This window comes from Adiantum capillus-veneris, chromosome 14 (genome assembly GCF_014529385.1).
Source record: "Adiantum capillus-veneris isolate H3 chromosome 14, ASM1452938v2, whole genome shotgun sequence".
NCBI classification, from domain to species: Eukaryota; Viridiplantae; Streptophyta; class Polypodiopsida; order Polypodiales; family Pteridaceae; genus Adiantum; species Adiantum capillus-veneris.
In genome coordinates, this window is record NC_140944.1 from 86,871,914 (window position 1) to 86,888,467 (window position 16,554).

The window sequence follows — 16,554 nt, forward strand, 5'->3', positions numbered from 1 at the left end:
AATGAAAACAACTCATAAGCCATGATTCCCACTGGATTACCTCAAAAGATGAGAAACTTCATTTTGCTAAACTTTTCCTGCACACAAGGGACCTCAGAGTTGCGACGAAGGCATTGCTTAGCTGTTGTATTCATTATTTTGCGCTATCAAAAATTGCCAAATTTTTTTGGTAAAAAAGAAGCCCAAAACTGAATAACTTGTATTATGTGTTAAATGAGCTACAAGAGAGCTTGTTATATCCATTGATAAATTTATGCATGGATTATGGGGATTTTGACTGGCTCAAGACTACTTTCATGCTCCATTTGAGTATCAAATTCCTTTGTACATTGATGAATGAGCTATGCATAGACCAAATTTTAAAAAAAACATCCTTGCTATGTATGCTAAATGTTTTATGTACAAGAAAGGTGTAAGCAAAGATAGAGTGTGCTTTGGTTGTGTGAACACTTCTATGCATAAACAAAATTTCATTGTACACTTTTTTGCCTTATGCATTGGATTAGTGTCACCTTTTATTGAAAACTTGGATGCACAAAAAAGGAAAATTCTTCTTTGTGATATGCATGCAAGCATGAGAGGTGCATTGGTTTATGAGTTAATGCTTGGTCAAGAGTGTGCATTACAATTTGAATTTGACATTGCTTGTACATTTTAGTGCTTTAATTGAATATAAAAACCTTGCATAGCACTAAAATCGAGCTTTTTTGGATGAACATGGGAGAGCAGTATCCTTTTGAGTGTGTGAATGAAGCATGCACTAGAATTTGAACTTGGCATTGCTCGATACTTTTTTAGTGCTTAATATGTATGCAAAAATCATTGCATAGCACTAAATTGGGTATCTTGAATGGCTATGTGATAGCATTGAGCATGAAAGTTTCAATGCTTGTGTTGAATTTCCAAATGCTTAAGAAGCACTACTGATTTGAGCTTCATTTTGAAGGGTATTGGACAGGTGTGTGATTTCAAATGATCCAGGAATGGGTCATCATTGCAAAATTTGCAAAATTTGGCTACTTAGAGCCATTCCATTTCTTTGGACTAAAATTTGTAGATATGCTAGTTCATAGCTTGGTCAAAAGTTAGATTTTTTCATTTTGAGATAGTATTTAACCAAATTTTTTGAACTTTCAAGTACATAATTGGCTATTGAGAGCCATTCATTTTCATTTCATTAAGTTGCAGTCATCTCTAGCTCATAGCATGCTCTAAAATTGTAAAATTTATTGAGCTGGTTGTTAGCCAACTTTTTGAAAAGCTTTAAATTGTAAAATTTGGGTATCGAGAGCCACTTCATTTCATTCAAAAGTTGCATTATTTTCAGCTCTTGGCTTGTTTTTAACTCCATATTTTATTGAGCTAGAAATTAATCGACTATTGAATCATGCATGAGAGATGGTAAACATTGCAAAATTTACTTATGTAGAAGCATTTAATCTCTCTCATTGTTGTTGTGTATGCATAAATTTGCTACTTAAGAGCATCATGTGCATAAAGAAAGACACTTTTTTCCCTTGGGTTTTTTCCCTTTGGCATATTTGGATATGCAAGACCCTAGCTTTAGGTTTTCATTAATGTTTTCTTTGTGTGCTTTTGGATTTCAATAAAAAGCCTTTTTGGAGCTTGTGTTTACACTTAGCTTCAGAAAGGTTCTTTGCAAATAAAAGGGATCAAGAGACTTCTTTACAAAGGAGATGCTTGCTCAAGGATGCAGAAAGAGCATGAATAGGTGTATTCCTTCCATGATTCTGCTCTTGTTTCTCTCTTCATGCTTGGCTTAAGTGAAATTTTGCTTCTAAGCTATGGTTTTTTCATGTTTGAAAGCTAGGCATCCTAAAGTTTCAACACTTTGCTTTGTGAAAATTAACTCATCAAAAAATTAGGTTTTCTGTGTTCTAATCATAGATAATTGGCCTTAACCTTAGGTTAATGTAGGTTCATTTCTCATTAGTCTTAGATTCTTTGTGATAGTTTTAATACTCCATTGATTTTTAACATGACCTAGGGCTATGATTAGGCTTTAGTCCTTTAGTCCAATTTCCATTAGCATCTCAAGTTGGAAGCAATAAAAAGTGCTAGAAAATGAAACAATGAAGCAAAGAAGTGTCAAGAAAAAGTAGCAAAAAATGCTAGTAGATACCTGAAAATCAAAATCTTTATGTTATGTTGTATCTATGTGAGGCCTAGCGCCTTATTGGCACTTGGAAGGCGAGGGGAATTGCATTGGCTCGCTTGGTCAAGGCCCTAAACCGATGCCCTGGGCTGATAGGGGTTAGTCGTCACCTTGGTAGGCTAGTAGGCTTTTGGAACACCTTCTTGAGTGTTCAAGGAGCCAGGAGTCGCACCTATACTTTCCTTGGGGTGGTAGCCTTGTGATTGTGCTTTACTTTTTCCAATGAATTACAAAATCAAAACTTCCATGAGCTTCAAAAAGCTTTGACAATGTACTAACAGATTAGGAGCTGTTTTATAGCCCGTAGACATGATAGACTTGAATGATTTATTAAGATTGTTCACATAGTTTTTAGGCTAGTAAGTTTATGAACTTGCATTAGCCTAGGGTCATAATTGATTGCTTGTGTTTCATGCATAAAACTGAAATATCAAGTGGTTTAAACCTCATGATAGTTTAGGTGTTTTTTTGCTTTATGTTCTCTAGTTTTTTTACTATGATTGGCCCATCTTTTCAAAGTAAAAAATCACTTTGCATGATTGTTCATTTGTGCTTCATGTTTTATTCATTCTTGCTGGCCTTTGATGCTCATGACTTGTTCTTATGTTTTGCAACTCAACATTTCTTCCATGGACTTGCTTTCTACCATGTCACCGTGTCTTGCTTCACCGGCACACGAGGACGTGCGCCAAATCAGGAAGGGAGGAATGTTAGCAGCGGCTAACACAGGCTACACCAATTATGCACCAAGTTGTGGATGTGCCATAGTGCACAATATTTCCTTTTCATTGTATAGGGATTGGGCTCATGTAGGAGTCCCAAAGTTGTATGAGTCTAGGCTAGAGAGCTCAACTTTATCCCATAGTTGAAGGGGTTTGATTACCAAAGCTATAAAAGAGCCCTATGCTTAATGAGTAGTCATTATTGGGTGAGGACTCCTCTTTGTAGAGTGGATGGTCATGAGGGTCATGGGCCTTCCATGCCCATGTAGCTCTTGATTTCGAATAATTAATTACACCTCTTTCTTATTAGTCTCTTTGTTTGATTATGTGGAGGGAGATTGTATTAGTGTGATAGTAGATCTCTAATCACTTTTTTCAGTTAATCTATTCTATCCACACCCTTGGCCATGGTGTGTGAGGGTTGTGCATTCCTTCTCTTCATCTCTCTATACAAGGTGCGGTTAGTGTGTGTGCATACGTAGTCGTATTGAGGGGTTGTGACCGAATGGACACACTAATGGGGAGTAGGTATGTTAATTGCATGCTTGTGTAGTTGTGATTAAGAGTTGTGAATAAGAGTGATTGATGTGAGAGGTTAATTTCAACCGCATGATTGTGTGCAAGTGATTAGTGAGTAGGAATGTGTTTTTGATTAGAGGAAGCCCCTTTACATGGCTTCTCTCTATGACGACAAGAAGGATCCCTTGAATCCTCTATGTCTATACATCTTAGGCTCGTGCTTCCATGCCCTAGGCAGGTTACTGATCCACGATTTGACAATTTTGTGGTTTGCAATTAGGTCGTTCTACAACGCATCCCCACAAACTCTACAAGGATATGCAAGAAGAGGGGTGACATGCTCTCCACCCGAATTGGAGAAAGAATTGGCTCAACAAAAACTCTAGGTATCTCATTTTGTTTACAAGGGCACCTGCAGCAATCCAAAAAGACCCAACATTCTTTCCTATACCAAGGGTAAGGACATGGCAAGCACATGAAGAATTAAAAAGGAAAAGGTTGACCTGGCTGAACTACCCAAAAATTCCAACTCTAGAGTAAGGACCAACAACTGAGGAATACATGGTGAAAACCCTAATGGGTGCCGTGAACTTCTTCAAGAGCCTTCTTGACCTCTCGTGTGCAATGCTACTTAAAATCTACAGAATGCTCCTCACAGCATCCAAGTTTTTTATGAGCATGAACAAGGAGGAGACCCATGGATGTCCTTTTTGGAAGGTAACAAAGGCTTGTTCTATGATTTGAGTGGGCAACCTTCAAAAGAAGTCCTTTACGGCTTCTATGCCAGATGTATGTTCTTGCCATGAAGCAATATGTTGGCATTCATAGAATCTTTTTACACACAATTCTTCACATGGTGTACAAAGATTTTTGGACCAGTGATCAGCAATCTAATAGAAAGTTTCATCAAATATTCCGCCATCGAACTCAAAAATAAAGTTACTATTCAATTTTTGCAAGTCCCTAAAGAAAGAACGGCGCATCAGATATCAAAAAGCACTTAAAGAACACCTCTTCAGCGACCAACTTGAAGACTATATCAGTCCATGAAACTGTGTCAACAGACAACACAATCGAGGAAGGGGGAAATGTTAGCAGCAAGCTAACCCATGTAGCATTTTTTTGGGAGATTTATTGTAAAAAAGCTTATTCTTTCAATAAATTGGGAATATTGTAGCTCCTATTTGACAAGTGGATATTGTTATCTATGAGCCAAAGCTATAAGCTTCTAGATTGTATCAATTAATCCTTAGTTAGAACTCCCAAAAGATTAGTTATGAACCAAAGAAACCTTGGCTAAGGTATAAAAACCAATTTAGTAAAGTTAATTTCAAGTTTTAGATAAAAAATACACAGTGTGAACTATGGCACTCACTTCTCTCCTTCTCATGCTTCCTTTTTCCTTGTCTGTTGTCACATTACAGTGCTGTCTGTTGTGTTACAACCACAGGTGAGAGCTCTACGCATTGATGTAAACATATCATGGTAAATCATAGCTTTTGACATCACCAACCTGCGGCCTAATTTCATCATAAGTAGGAATTTAAGCTACTAAATTACAAAATAAGCATAGGCGGGGTATTGGTGCATCATTGCTAAGCATTTAGATGCATTTGGGGTCAAAAACGACTAGGTCAAAATCTCACTAATTGCATTTTTTGTACTTCATCAAAAGTGAGATTTTAGACCATAAGCATGTGCGCTTAGGTACGTCTTTTATAATTTTTCTAGATGTTTCATAACATTCGGATGTCGTTTGATGCTATAATGGTCATGTTTTGTTTGCCGATTAGTGATGGCTTTTGATGACATAGGTCATTTGAGTGTAGCTTATGTTAGATGCAAGTTGTCCATGGTTTTCCAAGAGATTGACACCCTCTTGTAGCCTTCATGCACTAGTTGAGTCAGCTTCGTCCCATGGATTCAAAAGTATGTTCATGGTTCTCGTTGTGTCTGAAATAAGATAAAAGTGAGGTTAGGGAACCCATCCGCACTAGTTGAGTCAGCTTTGTCCCATGGATTGAAAATTGTGTTCGTGGTTCTCACTATGTCTACAACAAGATAATAGTAAGGTTAGGAAACCCATCCACACTTTATTTGAATAGTAAAATGAACCTCTCTCTCTCTCTCTCTCTCTCTCTCTCACACACACACACACACACACACACACACACATGCACACACATCATTGGTACCATAGTGAGAGGTACAAAGAATCATATTATTGTACATAGTTATCATTTCAAAGGGCTGCCTTGTAGAGAAAAAACCTACAACTTTTCTCTACTGTGCAATTGCCTCCATGGTTGCCCAATCAATGCGTAGGATAGTCCCGCCTCTTTGTTGTAATCTTGTATCTGAGCTTGTGAGGGAGTAAATTAGGGTTTCCCCTTATCAAAATGGTGTGTGGGATTCACTTTAAAATATCTTAAATCTCTGCAAATTCAGAAAATGGTGACCATGAAGGTTGAAGCTCGAGATTCATTTCAATTGTTTGATGTTACGACTATGTAATTCGGAGAGGCTACATGATACCATGAAAGAGGTTTGGGTTTTTATTGAGATTTGTGCTTGTATGAGCATTGAGGTTTCATGGCTGAAACTTTAATGTTTTTCAATGGTCTTTTTAAGTGAAATTGAATGTGATTTGGTGATCCTCTCATCATAATCTCAACTATGAAAGCAACGAGTTTCCAAGCACGATAGGAAAGAGAATTTGTGACTTTGCTATCACGAACGCTCTTAGATTTTTAGTCACCCTTAGAAAGAGGGTTGGTGATTCTCCACAAATGCTTTTCACAAAGTGTTTGTGACTCTCATCATCATGAACTCTCACAGCCAAAGGTTTTGCACCTTCCCAGCTAGACCGCACACATTCTGACAACGTTAGTTAAGCTCCCTCTCCCTACCAATTAGAACTCCGTGGACTAGCCCGGTCCCAAACACGACAATGAGTGGAGATCTTTGGAGAAAACTATTTAGAGATGTGGAGAAGTCCTTTCAAAACTCTATACCCACCAAATTGGTGAAGATTGCTAATTTCTATCCTATAAGTTCATTTATGGAGCTTTTTCACACGAGACATATACATGTGGCAAAGACTATACTAGTATGTAAACCTCTAGATTCTTGGTTCTCTGAGAAGCTTATTGATAGAGGCTGGTATGATAAAGATGTGGATTGCATTCATTGCAAGATTGCACTGGCCCCACTTTGGTGGCCAAGTACATGATCAACACACTATCATGTCTAATCTCTTTCGGGTACAAGAATTTTCAATTTGTTGTAGGCTGCTCTCAGCTTGATCAAGAGTTGGCAGGCTTTGAGAACAATGTTTTCATAATAATCAATATCTAATTCTCCTAAACGATTTTCTCATATTAAACTAATCATTTAATGTGGGGAAGGCCAGGGGAGAAAAAGCTAGAATATTGGTTAACACTAGGTTGGTAGCCTAACAGGACATAAAAGTGTCCTTTCAGGGTTTTGAAAAAAACCTCCTAAACCATAGTAGATCCACTCATTTTGTAAAATCCTTTCATGAGGTTATAGTTCAAGGCCTACTACACATGGAAAAAATAAGAAACTTGTAAAATTTCTCATCTTTTGGTCACACCAAGCCTCCAAAGTTGATGGACTAGTACATTTTCATCAAAACAGTCATTTCTTACGTTTTGTTGCATAAAAATAAGATTAGGGATTTTTGTAGGGCTTGAGATAAATTCCTTAGTTAACTTCAATGGGTTGGTGATCAGAACATATGATTGCTTCTCACTCACTATTTTTTTTTTTGACAAAAGAAATAGGTACAAAAAAGTTGAATTTTTACCCTTCTGCAGACCTATCATCAAAGTTTCTATAGCCACACTCAATACAAATAATATATGCATGTTTTCTTAGTTCCGTATTTTCCTTCAGGTTCATAAGGAGCCATGGAGCATGTCCAAAGAATAATACATCTCTTACCAAGGGGAATCTTGGGGACAAAGATGAAGTGCTAAATACAGCAAACATGAAAAAATTGGGTTCAACATTATGAGTTGTAGAATCCCATAGAAAGTATTCAGTATCTAGCCAAATTTGATCCTTATGACTAGATATGGTTACTAACTACAAAATGAATTTAGTTGTCACAAGAAACTAACAATATTAAAAAAGCTATACTTGATCTACTAGAATGTTTTGTTTTCTTCTATAATTGGAAAAATAAACCATCGTTGTCTACTATGCAAAATAGGGTATTAGGTGCCCCAAAACTCAAGGAATATTAGCTTTATGTTACAATATGCAACATAGAAAATCAAAACTGCATTTGGATATCATGAAAGCCACCAAAAAAATCATAGAAGAGCTAAAATTGGCTAAAAAACAGGATCTGACAATTTTTGTAATTTGGTCATAACTTACGACTTTAACATTTATTTCTCCCTAGAAGCATCAGGACATGTTGAGGACTACTAAAGATAGTTCTCTAGCATTATAGACCTCACAAACATGAATTCTAGAGTGGTATAGTTGCAAAAAGTTGAAAAAAGCCAAAAACAGGACCCGTTTTTTCACACAGTTTAGGTTGTGAAATGTTGTGCAAGGACAAGGTTAAAGATGGAATTGATATTCCAAAAAAATGTCGAGTTTTTTTCAGCTCATGAGACAAATTTCTAGACAGATAGCACCTCAAAATCCATTTTGAAACTCTTGACATAATTCAAGGAAAATGGTCACTTAACAGGACATAAAAGTGTCCCATTACCAACCTAGTGTTAAGCTAGCAAACCGGCCACAGTAGGAATCCAAAGGAGGGAAAATAGGCATCCAAAGGGGGGTCCATCTGCAAAAGAGCCATGTGCAACAATGGGCTAAAAAGACCCTAAGGTTCAGCCCATTAAGACTTCCAAAATGCTAAGGTTCCAAAATTCAAAGGTTGTGTCCAAAGGTCAACCCTAGGGAAAATTGGATGCTTTGTGTGTGCCCTAAAAGTCTTTGCACATCCCTACATGGGAGGGGGCGAGCCCTAAAGGTAGGGGATGAGAGAGAAAGCCACACACACACACACACACACACAGGCTCCCTTTACACAAAGGGAATGAGGGACACATGTCAGCTCCCTAGGCCAGATGCCCACAAGGTGTGTCCAATTCCTATTGGAAGACCCTTGAAGTGGACCAATGAGAATTAAGGTAGAGTAAATCCAGTTTAATTAATTTAAAAACATTTAATAAAAGAAACCAATGAGAATTAAGTCTCGTAGAAGACTATTGGGCAGTCTTCCAAGGGGTCCAATGAGCATTCAGGAGCCCAATGGCTTGCCTGATTCCTATTGGCCAGGAGGCAAAGGGGTCCAATGAGAGTTTAGTTTAATTATTTAATTACCTAAAGCTCTCACAAAAGGGGAAAGGGGAACACATGTCAAAAGGCTATCACTTATGTTGCTTAACACCCATTGGCTTGACTTGGGGAGGTCCAATGAGGCAAAAGCCAGACCAATTTAGCAGGAAGGGCTCGCCCAAGAGAGAGAGGGGGCTGATTTTTGCTTGGCATTGACACACACACACACTCACACTTGACCATGTGTGAAGAAAGAATACTCTATCTCCTCCCAAGCTTTAATGGAGAGCTCATCACCTACTCCAAGCTTGTGAGATAGAAGCCTACATAAACACTCTCTTGGCATGTGGATGCAAATCCAACCAAGAGCCAAGCTTCCATGCATGCTCATCTTCACTATCAAGATAATTACTAAGCTAAGCTATGCTAATATGAGTGATTATGTGAGGAGATGTACATCTTTCTCGTAAGATACTCCTTCTTCCTCTCAATCTACTCGCATACCCTGCTAGCTCTCACCATCTTCGAAGGTGTGTGAGGTCTTGGGTCTGAGAACGGGGATAATTCAAGTTGTGTTTGATTAAGTGTTTTGCTTAGTGCTAAAGCTTCCATCTTCATTGCACTAGCTAGTCTTGAAGGAACACAAAGAATTGTATTGTACAATGTCTCTCTTGATGGGAGAAACCATAATACAAAGCCTTTTGGAGGGGGGACCGGCTCCATGAAAATCCAGTCCTCAACTGTTGTCAATAGCTTAATTTCTCTCTCTTTTGAAAGTATTGTCGATGCTATCTAACTAGGTGTTATGCTTTTTGTTGCTCTCTCCACCCAAGCACTCTTGTAATTCTCATTAGGAATCTATTCTAATGAAATGCCCACTATGTTCATGCTAATTTCCGCTACACATAAGTTATTAGGCCATTAAATGTTACAAATGTTGTCATAAATGAGGAGGTGGTGGCCAAAGAGCTCAACCTTGTGATAGTGATCACAATAAGGGAGCAATGCAGTCTTATTTAACTCCGGCATGACATAGTCGAGGAGATGGCAAACGACGGGGCCTCAGTGTTCTATTTCTTACTAGGTGAAGGCAAATTAATGCAACAAAGGGAAAAAAGATATTTTTTGTAGAGAGATAAGTGGTTGAGTTCAAATTGTGCGAATATAACCTGGATGAATTCTATTGGGTGTAGCATTTCCTTCAATTGAAATCTATATTGATGAATTCCATTGTAAGTTGTAGCATTTCTTTCAATTAGTTGTATCTTTATGCTAGCAGCAAGCTAACCCATGTAAAAATACTTATATTTTGGTAAATTGGGAGTATTGTAACTACTATTTGACAAGTGGATATTGTAACCTATGAGTCGAAGCTTCAAGCTTCTAGATTGTATCAATTTATCGTTAGCTAGAGCTCCTAGAAAATTAGTTTTTTGAGAGATTTATTGTAAAAATACTTATTATTTTGGTAAATTGGAAATATTGTAACTCCTATTTGACAAGTGGATATTGTAATCTATGAGTCGGAGCTTCAATCTTCTAGATTGTATCAATTTATCCTTAGCTAGAGCTCCTAGAAGATTAGTTTTGACCAAAGAAACCTTGGATAAGGTATAAAAGCCAATTTTGTAAAGTTAATTTCAAGTTTTGGATAAGAAATACTCAATGTGAACTAATGGCGCTAACTTCTCTCCTTCTCATGCTTCCTTCTCCCTTGTCAAAAGTCACATTACAGTGTCGTTTTTTGTGTTGCAACCACAAATAGAGCTCTATGCATTGACCACCCGCGACCTAATTTCATTATAAGTAGTTCATTTTGTCTGCAATAAGATAAGAGTGAGGTTAGGGAACCCATCCGCACTAGTCGAGTCAGCTTTGTCCCATGGATTGACAATTATGTTCATGGTTCTCACTATGTCTGCAGCAAGATAAGAGTGAGGTTAGGAAACCCATCCACACTTTATTTGAATAGCAAAATGAACCTCTCTCTCTCTCTCTCACACACACACACACATCATTGGTACCATAGCGAGAGGTACAAAGAATCATATTATTGTACATAGTTATCATTTCAAAGAGTATTTGTAAGTACAAATTTTGAAAAACAGTCAATGGGTTGTAATACAAGTTTTGCAGATACGGCATCAAAATGTCCTCTAGGTAGAAGTCATGCTCATTGTCGTGACGCCCCACGTTAATTGAGAGAAAAACTCACATAAAAAGAAAAAAAAGAACGTTTTAAGGTTTTCTTACAAAAGAGCCATAGCTTTTTGCAGTATCGATGATTATAGATAAATAATGCTTGGGATTATTTGGGTGAGATAATGGTGTCTCTTGAAGTTTAATGATTATGAGATATCTCAACATGATATGGTTGGCATGGCATTTGGTGAATATTAAAGAAAACGAAGGTGATTGAGGAGCTTCATAAGCTTTCTAAGCTTGCACTTTGATGATTGTGTTTAGTAATGCTTTGGCTAATATGCGAGAGGAGGCTTTGATCATCTCGTGTTTTTGTATGATTGTGGGAGGAAAGTGAGGTACGTGGCAATGCTTTGGTTTATGGAAGTGATTAACGCCGTCTTGGATAGGATGCAAATCAAATTGGTGGCAATGACCGCCACTAAATCAATGTGAATGGCCGCTTATATTGAAGCTTTTAATAAAGCCTTGCTTTATTAATATTGACGCAGCGCGTCGATTAAAGGGGCGACCTCGAGCAGTAGGGAAGGGAGCGCGCTATGGGCAAGGACAAGCAGAGGTGGGCCTGAGCAGAAGAAAAGCAGGCCGAGGAAGTCGTCAACTGTAGCAGAAAGGAGAGAGAGAGAGGAGCGTCGTCTACTGTAGCAAGCGCAGGGGCCGTGTCTAGTGAGGTAAGAAGCAGATTAAGGTTAACAAGACAGAGAGATCCCGGGAGCATTGGCAAGTTCAATTTGTGAGTTGCAAAGTGGAGGCTGAGACAAGCATTTAAGAATATCATGTGTGAGGCTGTGTTGGTTGGAGTTGACGAGCCTGGCAGAAGCCGTCGATTGCTGCAGACAACAAACCAAAGCAATAATAAATCTCCATCCAGGTAATTGGGATGACAAGCAGGGAGAATAAAGCAACGAGCAAGAGCCGAGTAGAGAAGTTGACAGGCGACCGGGCAGAAGCAACGTTGTTTTTTGTATTGAAACTAAAAGGTCTTTAAAAGATTGAAGGGAGTGTTCCCATGGTGGTTCTCGGCTTACAAAACAAATTAGAAGCAATTGAACTTTTAGCAAGAGGAGTTGAAGAGTTCGGAAGGATTTTGTTTTACAGTCAAGAGGAAGCTTGAATACAAAGCATCAGGGGAAGACAAGAAGGAGACAGTGCCACGTTCAAGGAGGAGCAAGGCGAGATACAGGTTTCTCGTGCTCTATCAACAAAGGGCACTGCTTTTGTGCTTTTTTCTTGTGTTCAAGCAGTCTGTAAGGTTCTTTGGTTTTTTTTATTGTAGCTTGCACCTAGCCGTTTTTTCAGATAGTAATATAAGAACTGAGTTTTAAAGTGTTGCTTGCAACTCCGAGATATTATTTTGTGTTGTTTCTCTCACCAGTTCCCATAGGAAGCACCCCGGTGTTGATCCCGTCTCACCCATCGCACTTATTTTTCCCCAACATCTTTGGTGAACCCGACGCAAAAGCGAGTCGGGGTGGGACTTGGTAGCAGAAGATGTCGACACCAGAGGAAGTAGCAATGCAACAAATGATTCAACAGTTTGCAGCCTATATGCAGCAGCAGCAGGCTTCTCAATAGTAGTACCAACAAAGTGAACATATTCGTCAAGCGAGGTATACAGTAACTGAAAAGCTGATATTTCCAAATTTTTGTACTATTTATGAACAATCTTTGGAGGATTATAGAGGTAATGATCATGAATCAGTGGAAGGTTTTCACTTAATTGTGGCTCCTAAGCTTAGGGCTCGAATTGAAGAAATTCAGGTGACACATGGTGCAAACTAGCAGGAGTTTAAGAAGGCTTTACAAGAAGAGTATTTTCTTGAATATTCTCAACAGGTTACCAAGCAAAGCTTTATGAAATGGAGACAGCAGAAGGATAAAGGATTATCTGCGAGAGAATTGCTACGAGCTTTTGAAAAGAAATTTAAACAGTTATCTATTGTTGAGAAAAAAAACAATGCAGCCGAAAAAGGTGGAGCTATTTATTCAAGCAGCAGATTTGTGCCTTCAAAAGAGCTTGGTACATCTGCTTGAGGACCCATCTGGTGAGTTGGGCTTAACTTCTGAGTGGAAATTGGTCACAGAAGCTGTTAATATGATTGTAAAGCAACAAAAGAGGGTGGACAAGTTCATAGTGGCTGATCCTATGGAAGCGCTCGAAGAGGATCTAGTGGAGAAGCCCAAGCCCAAGCTAGAAGAGCCAGTCCTTGATGAGATGGTAAAAGGTATAAAAGAGTTGAATTTGAATTTGAAAGCTGTTAAACTTGATGGTTTGAGTGCAAGTGGATCTTCTTCAGAACCAGACAACGTCCTCCACAACAACAGTGGGATAAAGGATGCGTGTGGTGTGATAGCTTAGATCCTATACGCAAAAATTGTGATGATTTTAATGAAGCTTATAAGAAGAACACGGTTTTTTGGAAGGACGGAAATCTGCATCTTAAAGAAACTGGTGAACGTCTATGTTTTAACTATGGAAAGGGCGGTATGAAGAAGCTGGTTGAGGAGATGTAGCACAATGCCTCTAGGGTTGATGCAACAACTTATGGATTACAGGTATGCAGTGCGGAGGATGAGGAAAGTAGGAAGGCTAAAGGGAATCTATGGCCCTATGCTTTGAGGACAGTTGACAAAGGTGAAATAACTCGTGACACATTAAGTCAAGCTGGCAATTGCATTTGACAAACTACGGGGTGGTCAGATCCTATAGATTCTCTTTCTGTGTATGCCTTTCTTGCAAAATCTCAGGCTAATGAAGCTATGGTGGAAGAGAAGTGCAAGAGGGATGAAGACATTGTGGGCTCATCAAAACAAGCTACGAGGACTAGCAACAAGAAGGAAGAAGGCAGAAGTTCTAAAGAAGTTCCTACACGTGAAGTGGTTATGGAAGAGGCATCAAAAGATAAAAAGAAAGTTAAGCCAAAAGGGCCTTCTTACAAGCTAAAATCTGATATTGAATTGGCTACAGATTTGAAGAAGGTATTTGAGGAACACATTTTCAACAGCAAGGTGGAACTTACTTTGGGCGATGTCTTGGGTATTGCTTAACGTGAATTTCATGAGGAGATCGTTGATATTATAAAGAGAAAGCGACAAGTACCAGTCGAGCAAGAATCTGATGCGGTCAAGAGCCAAGTGATTCAACATGCAGAATCGATTCTGGATGCTTACAAGTCAGAGATTGAAGAAGAAAGTTTATAGTCTACAGTGATCTCCAATCAAGTTACAACCGAGGTAAGACACTTCACTTCAATAATGATGATGGTGAGGAAGTAGTACGTAGGAGTCATTTTTCTAGAACACATTGGGTGAGAGCCACTACCGGACAATTGTTAAGATTGGTGATATTGATGAGCCTATTCTAGAACTTGTGGATCATGGTTCAGAAATTAATTTGATGTCAAAAAACTTACATCACAGCTATGCGTATGGAGACAAAGGTTTTGGATGATGGTTCAACATATGCAAGGATCCGAAGCAAAGATGGTAAGAGTGCAGTTCAATTTTTTACTGTTTGTGTTGATCATGTCAGGAGTAAAGATATCTTAAGAGAACAACCTTTGCCAAGGATTCGAAAAGAGTCTAAAGAGTACATGTTTTCTCAGGATTTTCTTGGGGTGCCACTATAGAGCGGGACTATAGTGGTACAGGGAAGAAGAAGTTCTCGCAAGAAGAGACTTTTTCTTCGGGGTTTCTGGGACTAACATCTGAAGGTTCATTTTCATATAGGAAGTTCATGGAGCAACCTAAGTGGGAGAAGCAATATGTGGTAAGTGTTCAAAGTGATTTGCAAGGATGTGATGTACTTGAACATGATGATGTTATCTCAGGAGTCTTTGAAGAAGTTTCTTATGTTGATACGATGTCAGAACTTGAAGTTATGGAGAAGTGTAGGTTGCAAAGTGGGACTAAAGTTGTGCGGGTACATTTCATGGACATGTATGACAATCTAATGGACATAAGAAAGAATTGAGTGGTGCTTTTGAAGTGCACGTGGATACAAAGTACAAGACTGTTGCAAAGAAGGTCAGGCTTGTAGCTACCTCTCTCCCAGGGGGGAGTGACGAGGTTATCAAAAAAGCTTCACATCAACCGAAGCTAAGAGATCCCAAAAACATTGGCCACAAATTTGCTGAAGAGACCTTGAAGCAGGTAGTCATCGGTGAAGAAGGGTTTCTTACTGATGAGGAGGTCAATTGCTTTCAAGAGATGCTTGCAAAACATGGTAAAGCCTTTGCTTTTGAGCCCAGTGAGATTGGATGTGTAGATCCAAATGTTGTAGCACCTACGATTATCTTTACCGTTCCACATATGGCATGGAATTTGCGGCCTATTCCTGTTCCTAAAGCCCATCTACCAAAGCTTATTGACTTGTTAAATGAAAAGATGCGTATGGATATTTTGGAGCCATCTTGTGCACCTTATTCTAATCGATGGTTCACGGTCCCAAATAAGAATGGAGCCCTGTGATTTATTCAGGACATGCAGTCGGTAAATAAGGTAACAATTCGTAATGTTGGCATAGGACCAATTGTGGATGAGTTTGCAGAAGCTTTTGCAGGTAGGGCTATATAACCCCTGGGGGATCTTTACTCAAGCTATGATCAGTTTCAGCTTGCTTTGGAGAGTAGGGATCTCAGTACTGTGCGTACTCCACTTGGGTTGGTAAGGATGTGTACTTTACCGCAATCTGCCACAAATTCTGTTTCTCACATGATGAATGGCATGAACAAGGTATTAAGAGAGTTCATTCCTCACATTATTATGCCTTTTATTGATGATTTGCCAATGAAGGTTGGGAAGAAGGTCTAAAAGACGAGATAAAAGATCAGAGGGGGTGCCGAATCTTTGTTGCTCAACATATTGCAGATTGTGAAGCTATTCTATCTAAACTTGAAGAGGTAAATCTAACACTTTCAGGTCAAAAATAATTTTTTGGTGCCAAAGAAATATTGATTGTTGGACATATGTGTGGGCCACATGGACAACCCCAAGGCTAGCTAAGGTGGAATCAATACAAAGTTTTAGGTCGTAGGTCTCCGTGCACTGCTCGATTTCTAAGGTTTTAGACTAGCTATTGTCCGTACAAAATGGATCATTATCGAGTAAAGAACTTACCCCTCATGTCTCGTGTGAAATAGCGCTGAAAAAGGTCAACTGTGGGCTCCGGAAATGTCGCGCGAAAGAGGCCAAAATCTCTCTCTACAAAGGCTCCAAGTGGAAATGAGGTGGTTTTAGCCTACCATGGATATCTATACATGGACTTCCCAAACCAAGTTTTCCCAAATTCCCCCGTTAGTCCTACTAGGCTATTAAATCTATGTTAGACTCAAAAATTTCCCTGATCGGATTCCTATAGCTCATTCTGCAAGAATTTTGCAAAAGTAGACTTGGCCGCCTAATTTAGGCTTCATGATTCCCTCTTCTGATTTCATTGAATTTTTTTTTGCTTGTCCGCCTCTTCCTTTTGATCACCATCGTGTCTTTAATTTTTCCATCTGAGATTCCCTTCTATTTATTATTAATTTTGACTTGTTTATTTGAAAAAAACAAAGAAAATAGCAAAATGCTCTAAAAAAGTAAAGTAAAAATCCAATAATTAAGAAAATA

At 38.8% G+C, this 16,554-nt stretch overlaps 1 pseudogene across 1 annotated transcript; it reads left to right on the forward strand.

Annotated features, from left to right (window-relative positions):
* Nucleotides 1-11,479: 11,479 nt before the first annotated feature.
* LOC147442718 (uncharacterized) lies at nt 11,480-16,326 on the forward strand (annotated as a pseudogene). Its single transcript, XR_015190296.1, has 2 exons — nt 11,480-14,178; nt 14,365-16,326. The product of XR_015190296.1 is annotated as an uncharacterized LOC147442718 (transcript).
* The last annotated feature ends 228 nt before the right edge of the window (nt 16,327-16,554 follow it).